The 19,633-nt window shown below is 43.1% G+C and overlaps 1 long non-coding RNA gene across 1 annotated transcript in view; it reads left to right on the top strand.

Annotated features, from left to right (window-relative positions):
• The window catches only part of LOC132213828 (uncharacterized), a 59,362-nt gene extending 41,200 nt beyond the window's left edge, over positions 1-18,162 (top strand). The window contains exon 3 of the long non-coding RNA XR_009448073.1: positions 18,089-18,162. This is a non-coding gene — a long non-coding RNA (uncharacterized LOC132213828). The remainder of the gene's footprint in view (positions 1-18,088) is intronic.
• The last annotated feature ends 1,471 nt before the right edge of the window (positions 18,163-19,633 follow it).

Genomic DNA, 19,633 nt, shown 5'->3' with positions numbered 1-19,633 from the left:
GGGGAAGAACCACAAGGTCTGTGGTATTAAAGGAAGTCACAAAAATGTGTTAAACACATCAAAAAGTCTGCAATCTGTGTCTTATTTATGCCTTCTTCCCAATCCCCATGTCTTCCATGCGGCTGGAGAGCCGGCAGCGTGGGGCTCTCTGGTGAAATACTGAAGTCATGCTGGAGACCTGGAGCTGGCCTCTCCTTCGCGCTAATGAGCTGCCAATAACGCGTCTGTTTTACTATTCTGCTGCAAAGGGGAAAAAAGTTATAACCTTAATGGTTTGGACTGATTTGTCAATTTAAAGTGCTTCCCCCCCCCTCCTCCCGCCTGAGATATCTATCCACAATGTCTTACAGACATCTCCTCACGCAGTCCACTCAGAGGAGGAATCTGGAAAGGGGAGATCATTTTTTCAAAATTTCCCTAGTGAGACTGTGAATCTCTCACATTTCAGGGAGGCATCATTTGTCTGGTGGAGTGAGGGAGGTCGGCACGGAGGGAGCTGTCTACTGAAAATCCTATTGTAGCTCTCATAACTAAGCCTATGCACAGTAGCAGACCCTTGCGACACTGACATGGTGATGATTTGGCCTGTGTCATTCTTCCCCAGGATGAGACCTGTGAAGGGCGTCCAGCCTGTTTTACACGGGCCGCCTGTGGCCTCCTGCAGGGCCACTCCAGTGCTCTCTGGGGCGCACACAGCATTGCCCAAACTGCTGAGACCTGCCAGGGAAGCACCCGGGAGCCATGCTGTCCAGGCGACTTGGAGATTGCACCGTCCCCTGGCCTGGAGGGCGCCTCTGTCTCGGACCAGATGCTCTGCTCTGCTCTTGACACGTGCCCTCCAGGCCAAAGACCCTGGGAGCCTTCAGCAGGAAAAACATTCTGAACTAGAGAAACTCACCACTCCAGGCAGCAAACCCTTTACCAATAGATTTTAGATAAACACTTGACTGGGGAGGAGGACAGAGGGCAGAAGGAACAGGGGAAGGGAGCTGGAGGTGGGGGCGGGGGGGTGGGTGTTTGTATCCTATTTTAATATTCTAACCAAGGAAGCCCCAGAGCAGAGTGGGCCTCCATCCTGTTATCACAAGTGCACCCAGCGGAGAAAATAGCGAGACACTACAAACATTCTCTGCGGGGTCAAGAAGGTGATGGCCCCGCTGACCCAGCCAAGGCAAGATGCTCTGTCTCCTTGACTGTATAAGAAACAACAAGGGGCAAGGGTGGGTGGCTGGGAAGAGAGGCCTGGATGTCTGGTGCATTGTCCCGGGAAGAATTTCCACTTGGGACATGAGCTGGAGACTTCTGAGCGTCACCTCTCACTCAATAAAAGCACCCGCTAACACCACTTGCTTCTGCTGTGACTGTCCTGGCCAGTGCTTGCGATAGATGAAGGCACTTCCGCAGGCTTCCCACTCCTATCCAGTGCGCATTTTCTAATCACATGATGCCTCTCAGCCTGGGCTCAGGCAGGATAGTTCCAAATAGGTATCCCAGCTTTAGAAACAGCAATGGTTTTTTTTAAATAAAGCAACTCAGATTATTCAAGAGTTTCTTTTCTCTTATTCTCGCTGTCTTCGGAAGTAAGAAGTAACTCCCAGAAGCAGAACAGGCTCCCTCTCCTATTGGGTTGGTAAAGCTGATGGATCAAGCAAGCTCCTCACAACCAGCCTGTGGCTCAGAAGGAAGAATGGGGGAAAGTGAAATGAGCTTGCGTCCAAAGTGGCCTTCTGGGGAGCATGGGCGTCCCGGCCCTGCAGTGTGCATGCGGAGTGGGCCCAGAGGACAGGAGAGCGGGACACCTTACCCGCACCATTTCCTCAGGCCAGGCTTCTCCTTCTCCTCAGGGGCTGCCCCTTCAAACAGGCCTTTCTGCCCCCTTCTCTGGCACGTCACCCCCACTCATCTCCCCTTCTGTGACACAGAGTAGATAACACAACCTTTAGCATCTACTTATAGCCATGTATCCACACACATTTTTTGAGTACTTACCATAGGCTGGGCACTATAGTAGTTGCTGGGGATTTCATGAAGAACAAGACAGCCAAGATCCTGGCCATTGTGGTTTATATCCTGTGGGAAAGGTAGATATGAATCAGGTAAACAAGTCAGTCAAAAGTCTACCAATTGTTCTTAATGCTTTAAATGGGTAATGTGGGCATTGTGACAGGTTTTAACAGGGGAGATACTTGAGGTGGGGAAGGTCTTTCTGAGGAGCTGAGAGCTGCGCTAGAACTAAAAGCTAAGAGGGAAACAGCCACATGAAGAGCTGGGAGGAAAGTGGCAATAGTGACTGGGGCAACAGACAGCACGAAGCCCCAATACCCACGAGAGCTTGGCCTGGCTGGGACCAGCCAGAGGCCATTGTGATAGAGGCCATAGGAAGTGGTGTGGACCCAGAACACTACAAGTACAGTGGGAAGCCGTTGAGTGGTTTTAAGCAATGGATCAGCACATTCTAATTTGTGTTTTCAAAAGACTGAAAGTGTGACAATGAACTGGAAATGAGCAAATGTAACAATGGGAGACCTGGTGGGGGGGGGGTGTGGGGGTGGGGGGGTAGGGGGGGTGGTGGGGTGGGGGGGTAGTGGGGTGGGGGGGGGGTGGGGAGGGCTGTTAAGAGTCCAAATGAGAAAAGATGGTGGCTGAACTGGAATGATGGACATGGTTGTTTTACCTCTCCTTGTTTGGTGGAGCTTGATTTGGCTTCTCAACCAGTCTGAGAGCTCCCAGAGAGGAGAGAGCTTGCTTTGGTCTTTCTAGGATAAAGGAGGAGTCCCTCCTCCCCAGCAGTACCTGTATAGATGCAGCAAGAACATGCTACTCTTCAGCCTGACCTTCAGGCAGCCTGACCTTCAGGCAGCCTGACACAGACTAGTCTTCTGGTCCTCCTTGGGGCACTGTACTCCGGTTCCTCTTCCCCCTCCTCCTAAACCATAACAGGCCTTTTCCAGAACCTTCTGACTATAATGTTCTTTTAGCTTTTTGACAAAGCCTGACTCTTCCTGATAATTAATATGCCTAATTAAATACCAATGCTCTGAAGGTCGTTCCTGACGTACCAAGGCACAGGCAGCCACGGGTACCTGGTCACACCGTGCTGTAAACTCTCTGCTTGGTGTCTATCTCCCAACCAGATTCCTAAATCCTAGTTCCAGTTATGACCTCATCACAAATTCTTAAGCTTTTTTTTTTTGTTTGTTTTGTTTTAAGGAAGTTGTCAAAACAGAGGGCAGGTTTTGAACTACATCGCGTATGCAATCATGGAATTACAAGGTTAATATTAATAGATCTTAGGATTGTGGACTTTTATTGTACTTTAAATCTGAGCTGAGGCCTCTGGTTTCAATAGTAAACAGGCATGGTTAGGAAGCCAGTCTCCTAATGAATAAGAGAATGAGTGACCTGGAAGATAGATAGAAAGAAATGATCCAACCTAAAGGCACGAAAGAAAAAAGATGCAAAAAACCTGAATAAATTCAGGAACATGTGGAACAATATGTAAAGTTCAGTATGCAGTCAATTGAAGTACCAGAAAGAGAGTAGAGAGATAATGGGGCAAAAAATATATTTGAGAAAAAACTGGCTTAAAAAAATCCTCAAATTTGTTGAAGACATAAATTACACATCCACAACATAGGGAACTCCAAATAAGATAATTATGAGTAACATTACATCAAGATATATCCTAATTCAACTAATGAAAACTGAAGATAAAAAAGAAAATCTTAAAAGCAGGCAAAGAAAAATAACATATAAGGGAACAATTATTTGAATGACTATGGACTTATGGTGGTAGTGGTAGTGGGGGTAGTAAATGGACTTATGCTGTTTCAAGGTTTCTACATTTTCTGCAAAAAGTACAATATTAACTCTAAGTACACTGAAAATAGAAGGATGTTTTTTTGTGATCCTTAGATCAATAGTTAAAGAAATAATGCAAAGTTAGGTATAGCTAGAAATCTAAAATTATAAAATATATTCAATCAATCAAACAGAGGGCAGGAAGGGGAAAACAGAAGAATAAATAACAGAATGGAGTGAACAACAGAAAAGAAATAATGAAATGGTGGACCAAGATACAATCATATCAATACTCACATGAATTAAATACCCCAATTTAAAGGCAGAGTTTTCCAGAATAACTTTTTTTAAGTCAAGATCCAATGTATGCTGACTACAAGAGATGAACTTGTTCACACATGTTCAATGCAGCATCATCCAAAATAGCTAAGATATGTGAACAACCTAAGTGTCCTTCAGCAGATGAGTGGATAAAGGCAATGTGGCATAAATATGCAATGTAATATTAATATTATTCAGCCAAAAAAAGGTAAATTCTGTCATTTGCTACAACATGGATGAATCTGAAGGGCATCATGCTCAGTAAAATAGCCAGGTAGAGAAAGACAAATACTGTGTGGTATAATTTATATGTGGAATCTAAAAATAAAAAAGCCAATTTTATAGAAACAGAGAATAGAATGGTTGGAGGAAGACGGGGCCGGGGGAAGGTGGCACTGGGATGATGTAGATCGAAGGGTACAGATTTTCAGTTATAAGAAGAATAAGTTTTGAGGATCCAAAGTACAGCATGGTGATTATAGTTAATAATACAGAATTGTATACTTGAAAGTTACTGAGAGTAGATTTTATACATTCTCAATACACATATGCACAACTGTGTTAACTATATGAGGTAATGGATGTGTTAATATTCTTGATCTTAGAAATCATCCTCCAATGTACACGTATGTCAAATAATTACATTGTATGCTTTACATATGTACAATTATATTAGTCAGTTATTCCTCAATAAAGTTAACAAATTTTTTAAAAAGAGATGAACTTTAAATATGAAGATCAATTAATAAGGAAGACATAATAATTGTAAATGTGTATGTGACTAAGACTAGAGGTTCAAGATGCATGATGTAAACACTGACAGAATGAAATAGAAAATTACCATGTGTAGTGGGATATTTTAACAACCTTCTCTGCAATTGATGGAACCATCAGACAAAAAATTCATAAAGACATAGAGTTTCTGAGTAACTTTAACAATCCCTTCTATTTACAGAACACAACTCCCAACAACTGAAGGACACATTCTTTTCAACTGCACACATTCACCAACAGAGACCATATCCTGGGCTATAACACAAGTCCTAATAAAATAAAAAGGATGGAAATAATAGTAATATGTATCCTCTAATAACAATATAAATAAATTAGGAATCAATAAAAAAAAAGATACCTAGGAAACACACAAATATTAGGAAATTAATCACACACTTCTAAATAATCCAGGACTGAAGAAGAAATTACAGAGAAACTAGAAAATAACTATTTCTAATAAAAATACAATAGAATTTGTGGGATGCAGCCAAAGCAGTGTTTAGAGGGAATTCTATGGATTTAAATGCTTATATTAGAAAAAACAAAGGTCTAAAACCAGTGACTTAAGAGTTCACCTCAAACTCAAAGTAAATCAAAGTAAAACAAACAACATAATAAATATGAGAGCAGAAATTCATGTAATAAACAATAAAGAAAATTGGTAAATCCAAAAGTTGTTTCTTTGTGAAAAACAAACACACACACATGCACACACACACACACATTTAGTTAGTTAGCTGCTTGAGAAATATAGAGATCATGAATTACCAGTATCAGGAATAAAAAGGGGATTATCACTACGATTTTACAGGCAGTAAAATAATAAAAAGAGAGTATAAGAATATTGTGAAGAACTTTATGCCAATAATTTCTACAAAATATATGAAATGTAAAAATGCTTTAAAACATAAGTCACTGATATTTACCCAAGATGGAAGAGAAAGCCTGGATTATAGGCTTAGGTAACTTTGCTGGTAAATTCTATCAAACATGCAAAGAAGAATTAACACCAAATGTACACAAACTCTTTCAAAAAACAGAGGATGGGCTCCACTTCCCAACTTGTACCACCAAAACTCTACTATCAAAACTTGACAAACATATGTAAAGAGAGGCCAATATCCCTCATGAACACAGATGTAAAAAATCTTAACAAAATATTAGCAGGTTAAACCCAACAACATGTAAAAAAGAATAATACATCATGACCAAGGGTTTATCTCAGGAATGCACCATTGATTTCTTATTCAAAAATCAATCAATGTAATTCACCATATTACAGAATAGAGGAGAAAAATCATATGATCATTTTGATAGATGCACAGAAAGCAGTTGACAAACTTTAGCATTCATTTATGATAAAAACTCTTACAATATAGGCACAGAAAGGAACTTCTTTGATTTGATAAAAGGTAGTCTTACTGATAAAATCTTAAACGTTTTCCCAGTTAGTTTGGGGGAAAGGCAAGGTCCACTTTTACCACTTCTATTCAAGGTTATACTGGTGGTCCTAGACTGGTGGTCTTGCAATAGGCAAAAATAAAGAAATAAGTAAAAGTGTTAAATATCAGAAAGCAAGAACTAAAACTGTATCTATTTCCAGGTGACATGATTTCTTATGTAGAAAGTTCCAAAGAATCTACAAAACTATTATTGGAACTAATAAGTTAATTTAGCAAGTTCACATGTTACAAAGTTAATATACAAAAATTAATTTTATTGTCTTGCAGCAAAGAATTAGAAAACAGAAAAAAAAAAGTTAACTTCCAAGAGTGACAAGAAATACTTAGGAATAGACTTAATAAAGGATATAAAAGACCTATCTATACACAGAAAACCACGGAATATTGCTGAGAAAAATTGAAGAAATAAATATATGGAGAAATATACTATTTTCTTGAATTAGAAGAATCTACACAGTAAAGGTATCAATTCTCTCCAACTTTATTTAGAGAGTCAATGCAAAATTCCAGTAGGCTTATTTTTTGGTAGCAATTAACAAGCCAATTATAAAATTTATATAGAAATTGAACCTACCTAGGATTGCCAAGATTTTTTAATGAAGAACAAAAACAGTAGTCTTCTACTACTAGATTGCAAGGCTTACCGTGAAGCTACTAAAACCAAGAGAGTGTAGAATTGGTCAAAGGAGAAATATAGATCAATGGAACGGAATGGAGGATTCAAAAATAGACCCAAAAATGTATTGTTGATGATTTTTTTTACAAAAGTGCAAGGGCAATTAAAGGGAGAAAAAAATTGTCTTTTTTAAAATTAGAGGTGGCACTTCCCAACTTATGAGTGAAAAACATCTATCAGTTGCCTCCCAGACCCCCCCACCCGGAGATCGAACCTGCAATCTAGGTAGGTGCTCTACTGAGGAATTGAACCTGCCACCTCAGTTGGATGACACTCCAACCAACTGAGCCACCCAGCCAGGGCTATTCTAATTTTTTATTGTTTTAAAAACCTTTAATTATTATAAAATTATAGTTGATAATTATGCTATTATTATATTGTTACTTAATTTTATATATCTAATCTTACTTTTCATGCATCTTTACCAGTTTCTCTTTGCATTTTTGTTGGTTTTATTTTGTATATTTGGAAATTGTGGTTAAATGCTAAGGTTAACAACTTCTTTGGGGACTATAGTATTTTTATTGAATTTATTGAGATGCCATTGGTTAATAAAATTATATAGGTTTCAGGTGTACAATTCTATAATACATCATCTGTACATTGTATTGTGTGTTCATACCACAGGTCAAGTCTCCTTCCATCACCACTTATCTCCCTATACCCTCTTCCACCTTCCCCCACCCCCTTCTGCAATAAATGGTACTGGAGCAATTACATATCCATATGTGAAAAAGAGAAGAAAGAAAAGGAAAACAGAAGAAGCTCTCTTTACCCTCCATATCCTATAGCATACTTAAAACTAAAACGGATCATGGACCTAAATATAGAAACTTAGATTATACAATGTCTAGAAAGAAACATAGCAGAAAGTTTTCATGACCTTAGGAAAGTTATCTTAGATATAATATCAAAAATACAATCTGTAAAAGAAAAAGAGGATAAATTGGATTCCCTCCCAATTAAGCAGGAAATAAAACATCACTTTTTTAAGAGCTAGAAAACTGAGGTTTGTACCCAGTCACACACAGCTAGCAGAGGGCAGAGCCTGGAGATGAACTTTGGGCAGTCTGATTCCAGAATCTATAGCTTTATGCATAGTATTTATTCTAAAACAACTCCTTTTGCAAGACAATGCAGGGAGCATAGATTTTGATGGTGCAGCTGTGCCTCTGGGATAACGGGCCTGCATCCCCACAAGGCCCCCAAACTCCTCACCCTGGACGGGGGAAGGCCTGAGTGCTTGAACTTTAGCACCACTGAGTGAGCTTTCAACAACCCCGGCAATGCTTCATCGCCAAAGAAAAATGTTATGACGGAGGTTAGGACTGGGCTGTCTTCCCTGAAGATTTGCTAGCTTAATCTTAATGACTTGTTTTTGCTGAAAACAAGGGCCGTCCATGTGAGTTGTGTCACCCCAGTGGCTGTGCACAGAGAACTCAGTTAGGCATGAGCCCAGCCCTCAGTGGGGCTTGGACAGGGTTTGGGGTTGAAATCCCACAGCATGAGTCCTTACTGCTGGACCTGTCTTTGCCCCTTTTTTTCCTGTAGTTCCTAACTCAGGACTGGGCACATAGCAAATGTAGATGCCATATTCACATTGGGGATTTATTTCTAGTTCCAAACTCCGGATGGATGCTGGCCATGGCGCCCACTGTGGTTAGCCAGCTAGAGAACAGACACTCTGGAGCAGCATTGCCCAATGTGAGCAGTGCCTTACCGTCACTGTCCATCTGGGAGCAAAAGCTAAACCAGTTCATTTCCACTCTCTTTGTGCATTCCTTCATTTATTTTTTAAAAGAGGAATTAAGAATATACTATGTTTGTAGAACAGCTACCAGGCCAGACGGAGAACCGGGAGTGCCAGGGCAGGCTCAGGGTGTGGTGTCCTGCAAACACATTTGGGCACATGTGCTTAGAGGCCATACCTGCTTTGCCTGTTGAGGGGTACAGTCTCCCGTCTGTCTTCCTGGCTCGCTGGGCTCTATTCAAACTTGCAACCCCCTTAGAAAGAAAGTGTAGCCGTTATCTACTGGATGCCTTGGTCCCTCCCAGTCACGCTTTCTTGGCTTTTCTCCTGAGACAGATCAAAGCGAGTCCTTCCTTCTTCCTCTGGGAAGAATCAGTTAACAAAAGTTTTCCACCTTGTTATATGTACTAGATCAGCATCCTTGGGAAGGGCCTTGCCAATCCCTCTTTTAATTGGTGCAATTACCTTTCATTCATCTACACTTTATACCAGCTGTGGGCAAACTACGGCCCGCGGGCCGGATCCGGCCCGTTTGAAATGAATAAAACTAAAAACAAAAAGACCGTACCCTTTTATGTAATGCTGTTTACTTTGAATTTATATTAGTTCACACAAACACTCCATCCATGCTTTTGTTCCGGCCCGCCGGTCCAGTTTAAGAACCCATTGTGGCCCTCAAGTCAAAAAGTTTGCCCACCCCTGCTTTATACCCAGCCCCTTGCTGAGAAAACGTAGTCTTTGCCTTCAGCAGGCTCTACCCAGCTAAGCAGTAGGAGCATGAGCTGAATCCAGGGTCATGCTGGACCCAATCTGACTGCTGTGTGAGCAGGGACAGGCTCCTGTGGCCTGGCGGGCCTGTGGAAGGCTTCATGGGAAGGGCCAGCCCAGGCCTGAGGGACAGAAGATAGTGTGAATCCAGTGAGTGTAAACCAGGGCTGGGGAGGAGGAAAACTTGCAGTCTGGGCAGATGTGCACAAAAACACACCTGCAGGAGGTCGGCGCCCGGCTCCTCTGCGTTTCCAGAGTCCCTCCAGCACGTGCTCCTCTTACCAGCTCCCGGCCAAGAGTTCCACCAACATTTCCATCTGGAATGCAGCCGGGTCGGGGTTTCTCATTCCACAAAAGAGCAGAGCCAGGGGCTTTGACCTGAATGCATAAAAGGAAGGTAGGAAAGCAATGTTTGACTTTTTCTTCAGAAAAAGGAAGCAACCACCAATAATCTGGAAATTCTCAGTAGGGCAGCAGTTCAGACAGCCGCTGAAACTGCCCGCACTGCCACTATGATCCCGCTGGACATTGCTGTTTGGGTCTGATGGCCCACTAAGCCTTTTCTTCAAATGCACCAGCACCATCCCAGCACATTCTTGCCATTCTTCTGCCTCGTGGCAGGCTCAGGTCAGAGCGGTGGCAAGATTGGATTTGTTTGTGATGTGCTTGAGAATAAAGTGTTTTAACAGTTTGGCAGAAGGAGGGAAAGATGAAACCAAGATGGCTGGAGCACTGATACCTGATGGCCCGCTCTTTGCAAGAACAGAGAACGATCGGGGAGCGGGGCAGAGGGAAGCCTAGGGCCCCTTACTGGCAGCCCCCACCCCAGGGCAGCTACCTAGAGCGAGAGCTGGTCAGGCTCCTTTGGAAGGGCAGCTGGGCAATGAGGGGGCCCTGGGTGTTTACTGCAACTGCAGAGAGTCAAAGCCACAGCCTAGGCAAGCTGCCCCTAGGGTCACCAGGGACCCCAGCCACGGGGTTCTGCGCAGAAGGCCTTTGAGTGACAATGACAGCAACAAAATTGCATCTAACTCCCATAGAGTCCCATTGCTTACGGGATATATTACAAACCCCTTGACCAGGAACTCAAGGTTTTTAAAATATGGCCCCAAGCTATCTGCCCAACCTAGTTGCTCCCCTGCACACACCATGTGCTCCAGCGAGGCCTGTGTTCTGCTCTTCATTGTTCCTCCATTCAGGCCCATCCTTTCCTCTTCTCTTCCCTTCCACCCTTCAAGATCCATGAAGCTTGCTGATTTTGTCTAGAACTAGATCACCCAAACTGCAGACCAAATTCAGCACCAGCAAAGCATGGGCAACTAAAGGCATTGTTTGGAAAAAGTTTGTTACCGGTAAATTTCTTTCAGAAGTACTTTAAAAATCATAATGGGAAAATATGCATTTTTCTTATATTTCTTTGCTCTTTTTTTTGTTGTTTATAGTTTTGCTTATTTTTTAAATTACCTGCAGAGGGCATCCTGTCATCTGTCTAGGGCTGTGGTCGGCAAACTGCGGTTTGCGAGCCACACGCGGCTCTTTGGCCCCTTGAGTGTGGCTCTTCCTAAGCCTTAGGGGTACCCTAATTAAGTTAATAACAATGTACCTACCTATATAGTTTAAGTTTAAAAAATTTGGCTCTCAAAAGAAATTTCAATCGTTGTACTGTTGATATTTGGCTCTGTTGACTAATGAGTTTGCTGACCACTGGTCTAGGGTTTACGTCCCCTAGATCTGAACTCAGCCCGTTTCTCTCTGGCTGATTCACCAAGTGATGGCCTGTCCTGTAGGTACATCAAGACCCCTCCTAATCACTCATGTCTTACAGGTGAGTATGTAACTGTTTTCTGTCTCACTTCCCAATTAATCAGAATCTCCTTCTGAGCAGGCACTAAATCTTCTCCATGGTTAAAGGCCGTGATGCATGGAAAGCTGTTAGGACAGCGCCTGGCACGTAGTAGAAGCTCACTGTAAGTCAAATATTGCTGCTGCTGCTGTTGCTGCTGCTGCTGCTCTTGCTATTGTTGTTGTTATTGTTATTTTACTTCTTTGCATCACCCCAGAGGAGAGATTTTTATTTTTTTCAAAGATCAGACATGGGCAACCAATAGGAGCTCAATAAATACTTGTTAAATTTCTTTGCAGTGATATAGTATCTACTAAATTAAAGGGTGGATTGAAGAGCCAGCATAGCATAATGGTTATAAGCACAGCCTCTAGAGACATGATACTTGGGTCCAAATCCTACACCACCACTTGAGTTCGATTACTTAACCTCAGGGTCTCTGTGTCCTTGTCTATTGCCTGGTTTGTTATGAGAATTAAATGGGCTAATATTTCACTAGTGCATCACACTGTGCCTGGAATGTAGGAAGCCCTATGTAAGTGTCTTAAGTACAAACATTACCAAATGAAGTTGGGTAGAAATTGACCTTAGAGAAAGGGTTTTCTGGGCAATACCAAGAAGATGGGTGCTATTTTATTAATTTGAGAGAATAAGTTCCCCTTTCTGGAAATATCATGAGCAGATAAGCGACTGGTGTGCTAACTACATTGTGGCTCAACTTTCCCCAAAGCAGATGCAACAGGTTCTTTCCTTGGCAGGTCCCGACTAATGATTGAACTCAAAAGCACGTATCCTTATAATATTTTTACTCAAACTCCCCTCTCCCTTCCGGGTAGTGGATGCTGTGATATGCCACCCTCTTCGGGACTGCCAGGAGTGCTGTCAGCTGTCAGCCTCTCCAGAAATCTGCCCTCCGCTGGAGAGTGCCTGGGGACAGCCACTCTGAGGACTGGTGGTGTGGGGAGGAGACAGTCCCTCTCATCCTCGCAGTAACTCTGAGTCATCCCAGCCCCGGCTCCGTGGAGTCAGCTGAGGTCTCAATGACACTGCTCTGCAGTCTCAGTTTCCCTTTTCCCAGTCCTGCTTTCTTCCTTCCTTCCACAGGGGCTCCCGGGAGCACTCCCTAATAAACATCCCGCGCACTAACCTCATCTCAAAGTCCACTCCCCGGGAACCCAGCCTGAAACTCAGCGCCAATTCATTTCTTTTCATTCCAACATGATCTCTAATTTACAATTACCTAGATTTCATCTGTAACCAAGGTGAGTGTTTGGTGTGGTGTGCCTGGGACAATTTGCTTGTGCTTTTAATTTTTACAAGGTTTAAAATAATAGCAATCCCTATTACATTAAAATATTCCCAGTTTGAGCAATAAATTATATAGCCACCCTATTAGTAACTAACCCCATTTCCCAGGCCTCACTGCCAGTGTGGAAAGTCGAGGTCACGTTGAAGTATGGTAGCAATCATCTCAGGTAGAAACTGTAGTTTAACTCTAACCCTGCTGTTTGGTTTCTGTACTTATTTGCTTGCTAAAATAATAGAAAAGTTATTTTGATTTTCTGAATTATATAAATCAACCCATTTGATTAAATACCCTATTGACTGTAATGTGAATATCCCATTGGTTGTGGTCATACTGGTCTTAGAAAGCACATTCTTCTGTACCTGGGAAGGACAGCGCAATTATCCCAAGGTCAGAGGGCTGTAACATGCTTAAGTCTGCTTCTGTAAACTGCATTTTTGCAAACCAGGTTCCTCATTCCAGACCTGAGGGCTCTAGATAATGTGTTTCTGTCAATTCAGTGATCCAGAGACCCAAAACTATAATTTAGATAACATGAACTGCTTTTTTGCAAACCAGGTTCCTCATTCCAAACCTTGGGATGTAATCAATACCTTTGTGATCTTTGCCGATATGAATCTGGTGTTGGGGCTGGGGTGGGCACTATGAGATTTGGGAGAGCGAAATGCCCCCTCATAGTCCCGGATTTGCAATAAATGTGACTCTTTAATTCAACTTCTTGAGGTGTCCTTGTGTGATTTGCGGGGTACATTACAACAATGTTCACATTATCTGAATTCCTCCAGCCCCCTTGTAGGGCTCTTTCCACTCATCCTCCCTGAGTCCTCCCCAGAACATCTGAGGACTCTCTGGAGCTCACACACTCTCAACAGATCAAACTGCTGTAGCTCTGCCACTGCTCAACCCTCTGAGGCCGTGGCTCGCACGTGGTGCTGACAGCCCCCCCACCCCGCCCCGCCCAGACACGGCTGCTCTAAGCATCACATAACCTCTGGGTGTTCCATCATTGCCACAGGGTCCGAATGGCCTGGGAGGCCCCGGATGCTCAGCCCTGGCCAGGGTTTGAGTCTCTGTTATGGTTATAGATTAATAGGTCTAGTCCCTTTCTCTAGTACACATTTTTTTTTTTTTTTTTTTTTTTTTTTGCTGTATACCACAGCAGGCTGGCATGGACCCTAAGTGGGTGCAGTTTGTTGCATATTTCCCACTCAGGGTCACACACAGTCCATCAAAGTGATGTGTAGGTATACCTGGACTCTCTATGCCTACCTGATCCTAGTAGTTCAAGTTACTTTTCCAGAAGTTTCCTCACACTCCACATAACAGAGTTGGCACAAACAGATGTGGAGGACTTGTTACCTAACTCCACACAAACCAGGTATGGATACAGGCAGTTGCACTTTGCACGATGGTGTAGGACCATGGAAATGACTGAGCAAGTTGAAACCTTGCAAAGTGATCTTGCTAATCAATGGGAAAAGTTACAATTATTCTGTGACCTTTAAAAATGTTTAAACATTTAAAACTTTCACCTGGGGCAGAGGGTGGATGCGGACTAGAAGGGGTCCATAGGGAGAAAAGGGGGGATATCTGTAATACTTTCAACAATAAAGATAAATTAAGAAAAATCATTTAAACTCTTACGTTGGTTATAAATGCATTGGGAAATGAAAAATTAGGAAAACTAATATTTACTTATTACACTGAAATTTAAAACATTAGAACCATTGAGAATGAAACGTTTTCTTTATAAAAATGTATCCAGAGCAGCTGAACAGGTCTTGCCTCCTTCCTCTCACTGTGTGACTTAGGATGTGGAGCAAGCATCTCTCTGGGCCTTGGTGCATGGTCCTACTTCTTTCTAAGTTTGGGCCAGCTCACAATATTTTATTCTTTGCCCCTGCAACGCCATGAACTATCTATGCATATTCCTCTAAGGCAGTGGTTCTCGACCTTCTGGCCCTTTAAATACAGTTCCTCAGGTTGTGACCCAACCATAAAATTATTTTTGTTGCTACTTCATAACTGTAATGTTGCTACTGTTATGAATTGTAATGTAAATATCTGATATGCAGGATGGTCTTAGGCGACCCCTGTGAAAGGGTTGTTCGACCGCCAAAGGGGTCGCGACCCACAGGTTGAGAACCGCTGCTCTAAGGTGAAGATATTTCGCTCGTGTCACTTCCTTTGGGACTCTTCATTTCCTTGGAACCTGGGTGTAAATTTCACAGCAGCATCCTTCTCTGGCTAGAAGCTTCACTAGTAGGTTAACATCAGTCACTCATGCTGAATTCCAACATGATTCCCCCAGCCTCCATCAACAGGAAAAGGTTCTCCTTCAGTCTCCCTCAATCACCATTTTTTTTCATTGAGGCAACTAACATTGATGCTTTGGCCTGAACGCTAGCCAGACCAATCAGGATTTTAAAATATTACCATTTTCAATCCAAAGTAGAAGAAAATACTCCATTTCAACCAGAAGTGGCGTTCTGTCTCTAGTGTCATTTAATCTAAAGGATGAAGCGACTTTGCCTTCTATTTTATGCTCATTGGACTTCTCATTTGGTTAGCACCACAATTTCTAGCAGCCCCAGGTCTTGTTCTGTCTTTGCTTGACTGTTGCATCTTCAAATCTTCTAATCACATCCAATTTCTCTTCCAGCATTATTCAATCTTTGTGTGTCTTTGTCATAGTTTTATTTTTGCTAGCTAACCCTCTACAGATTATCCATGTCTGTGAAATGTCACTGGGTTTATCACTGACATGGAGACAAGGAGGCAACACGTTGCTGCCTGTGCATGAACTGAGTAACAGACACACGGACACCAATCACGGACAGACTTAGGAAGAAGTGATGCGATTGGTCACATCAGGATGCGCCTCCCTTGTTATGTAGTCATCTGTGGTCTGAAGAGCAGACAGTGAAATTTGTACTTTATGCAAATACAGTCATAGACTGTGGTGACTGAAATCTGAACCATTTTGTTGGGGACTGGTATTAGTTAACTAAATTACAGTAATTGAAACTTGTGCATATTGGAACCATGCAAAACAAGGCTGTTTTATGAACACTGTTTACCTAATGTTTCTGAGCACATTTGTAGTGCGGCACTTTGCCCACCTCGTGGTTGGGCGGTTGCAAGTGCTTACTTCTGGCCAATGAACTGTGAGAGAAGGCACATGGATCACTCCATGCCGCCATAGCACTGGACTGCCAGTCAGACTGGCACAGCCCCCGAGGATCTGAGAAGGTGGCTGCCCTGTTACCTTGGATCCCCAAGCAACCAAGATCAGCAGAGGCCCTGCTGAGATGTCACACACATGAAGCACAAGCAAGAAGCAAACCTTTCCTTGAGGCTAAAGAGGTCTTAGGGTTGTTTGCTTCTGCAGCACAACAGCCCATTCTGATCGATGTGATACATAATTAAGAGAGAATCTAGGAAAAGGAGGATAGGGAACAAGGCAGAATTCAGAAGCCAGAAATTGGCAGCTAATAGTCAAAAGGGCTCCAAGCTGGTGGGGGAGGGGGAGACAAAGAATCAGGGACATGTGCTGAAAACAAACAAAAAGTCTTCATATGGTAAAAAAAAGCACACCCCCACAAATACAGAAAATAGGTATCTACTTTAATAAATTAAAAAGTAAACACTCTTATAACCTCCACTCAAATCAAGAACCAGACTCAGCCAACCCCCCCGGGGGCTCCTGCCCGTGTCCAGTTTCACCACAGACCCCCCATGCCTCCTATCAGTTACCACTTACCTGTCTTGGATGTGAATGACCTCCTTCCTTGCTCTACAGCATGAGCCACACACATGCATCCTCAACATTTTACTGACACACTTAAGTCTCTTGTAATGTACAGATTTTCTGTCCGCTGTTTTCCCCTTCTGAACGCATTTGCGGAAGAATGTCCTTATTATCTACCATATCTGTGATACGTTGTGGCAGTTATCATCACCAACAAGGAGAAACCTAACCCTGGCCGGTTTGCGCTGCCTCACCCCGCATTGTGACTGAGTTTCCCAGAAAGGTTCGCCCACTTTCAAGGGCAAATATTATGGGCATGAATGCCCAGACCTCGGATTTATGTGAAGTGTACATATGAGTTTTTATAGAATGTTGTGTTGATTTTATATTTAATATTTCTAAATGTATATTATAATATTAATGTCTCTGCTACAGTACCAGTCTTTATTAAAATAATAAATTTTTATAGTTTCCAAATAAAGTAAAATTTGAAGGTGAAAAAAGTGGGTCATTTGTAGAGTTTCTCATGGTGTGGGTGTTGTGGCTTGCAGCCCCTTGGTGATCCTCTGACCCTGTAATTCCTCTAAATTGCTAGTTTGATCTCTAGGTTGATCGAATTTGGGTTTGGTTATTTTTGGCAAGATGACTTCATAAGTGATGATGCATTTGCTTACCAAAAGGTATACACTCGTCTGCAAAGTATTTCGTTTTTATTATGAAAGCCAATGATGTTCAATTCCAAACTCAGTCTAGACCCATTAATGTACCTGGGGCTTCAGAATGTAGAATTCCAGTTCAGAACTTCCCTTCTTCTACTATTTGGTTACTCATGTCAGAATTCAAACAGGAGAATCGGGGTAAATGCTTGATTTTTGTCCCCCAGAGCTCAAAGCTTTGTCACATGGAGGTAAGTTGCTAAGGTCTGAAATTGGCGAAACTGTCATCAAGTCCAGGATGGCCTCCATCTGCCCCACCTTCTCTCACTCTGCCATTGACCTCTAAGAGTTCACCCCAGGCCATGTGCACCCTACGATCTTCTCTCCATCTCCCCACTCCGCCAGAGCCCATCTTCAAGAAGGGAAGGTCCTCATTTCCTTCCCCCTTAGTAGACAGACTGTGGGCACCACCCATCCTAGAGGTTTGTGGATTTTAAACCACTTCTCCCAAATATTCTGTCATAATCCTTATGGAACTGAAAACAGGTAGCCATGAGGCCAAACCCAACTTGCAATTACGTTTTGTTTTGGCCAAGAAGAGTGTTTTCACTTGTTAGGGTTTTTTGTTCCTTTTTGTTTCTTTTTAAGTTGAATGAGACTACCTTTGAATGGGGGGTTTTCTCTCTGGTGAGATCAGAGTCCACCACCCCTCTTGTATTATACCTGCCCCGTTTTCTGACTCCCAAAGATACCTGTGCTTGCCACAGGTCTTACAGCTTATAGATAGGGGTTAGTAGTCCGTTTTACAGGAGAATGCACAAGAACTGGAGAATTGATGAGAAGGGCCGAGTGAGACCTCAGTGGAAAGGGATAGACCCTGTGTGCTCTGGGAAGAAACCATGTTGGGGAGAATGGGTGATGGGACCCTCTCTAGCCCAGCACACACTAAAACTCACATTCTTTTTCTTCCCTTTTACAGAGACGGCACAAGGAAGCATGATAAAATGAGGCCTAAGATAATATTTGGGGGGAAAGTTTATTTTTTTATGGTCTGTTTGCATTAGACCGTCGGGCAAAGAGAGGCCGTTAAAGACTTGTCCCGAATGGCTGGGCTGGAGAAGCACAAATCCAATGTCAATAGTTGGAAATAGAAGTGTTTGGTTTCATTAAACTTCTCTTTAAAAAACATTTCTTTCCTTTTCCCGAGGCAATCTGAGGGAAGGAGATACAGAGCCAGAAAGAGACAGAGAGGAGGAAGGAGCAAACTGAAGACAGGGTGGGGGGTAGGGGGCTGTCCCAGAGGACCTCACTCCCCTCTGAGTGACTTCAGCCAGGGGTGTCACACCTGACCCAGAGCAGGAGCCTGGAGTCATCCGCTGCATGCAAGGGCTGCTGCTAATTGAGTGCAGGGGAGCCAACAGCAAACTTTAAACAAAATGCATGAAAATGAACAAATGATCAACTCAGGGCCAGCTCTGGGGAGAACGACTTGAATTCTGTGTTCTCCTGTGGCCCCTCCCAGCAGCAGCTGCCTCCTTTCACCCTGCTGCTCCCCCCACCCCCCACCTCATCATGCCCTCCCCCACCTCCCCATCATGCTGGCCCTTGGCTTCCCCGCAGCAGAGGTGTGGCCCTAGTCAGACAGATGGAGTTTTCAGGTTACAATCCTAGCCTGGCGCTTGTTAACTGGGTCACATAGGGCAAATTCTTTGTGCCTTAGTTTCCTCATCTGTAAAATGGAGAAATGAAAATGCCTCGTGCCTCCTGAAAGGATAGAACAGGAAACATGCTTAGATGGTGCCCAGCTTTTAGGATGAGTTTGGTAACATTTGTTGTTATTCTCTTAGTTTTAGAGCTCCCTCTCTCTTTACTTTTGTCCTTCCATTACCTGCCGCACTCCAGCAATCCCACTAGATTTGTCTGAATAGATAAATGCGCCTGGAGAAATGAAAACAGGTGTTCTCTTGCAAGGAATTTTGCACGCTGTCCCATTCAGTTTCCATGCAGCTCCATGGACACCACAACCTCACCCTCTCCACACACCCCAGTTCAGATGCCCCATCGGCCTGGATTGCTCTCTTCATTCACCTTCCCCCACTCCAATCTAGTCTAAGGCCCACACAATAATGAAATGTTTTCTGTTTCAAGAAAACCAACCCATAAGAAAGTAAATGTAGTGATTACACAGTTGCAAAGTCCAGGGGATAGGTCTGTCTTTGGGCAAGGCTTGACTCAGAGTCTCATTAGAAGTCAGTAGGACCTTGTGCCATCTCTTGGTCTTGCTTCTTCCATGTTGGTACAACCTTCAGACAGACTGCACTTCTGGTAGCAAGAGGTTTGTATTGCAAAATGAACCCCAAGTTCAAGCTCAGTGAGAAAGAGAACTTTGCTCTCTCCTAATAGCCTCAGCAGATCTTGCATCTGTTCCTTGGCTGTAACTGGGTCGCAGGTCCATCCTTGGACCAGTGTTATAACTGGGGGATAGAAGGAGAAATGTTGCTCCCACCTGTAGCCCAATCTACAG

The sequence above is a fragment of the Myotis daubentonii genome, chromosome 12 (assembly GCF_963259705.1).
Source record: "Myotis daubentonii chromosome 12, mMyoDau2.1, whole genome shotgun sequence".
Classification (NCBI taxonomy): domain Eukaryota; kingdom Metazoa; phylum Chordata; class Mammalia; order Chiroptera; family Vespertilionidae; genus Myotis; species Myotis daubentonii.
Note: the sequence above shows the minus strand (reverse complement) of the source record. Positions and strands in the feature narration are given on the sequence as shown.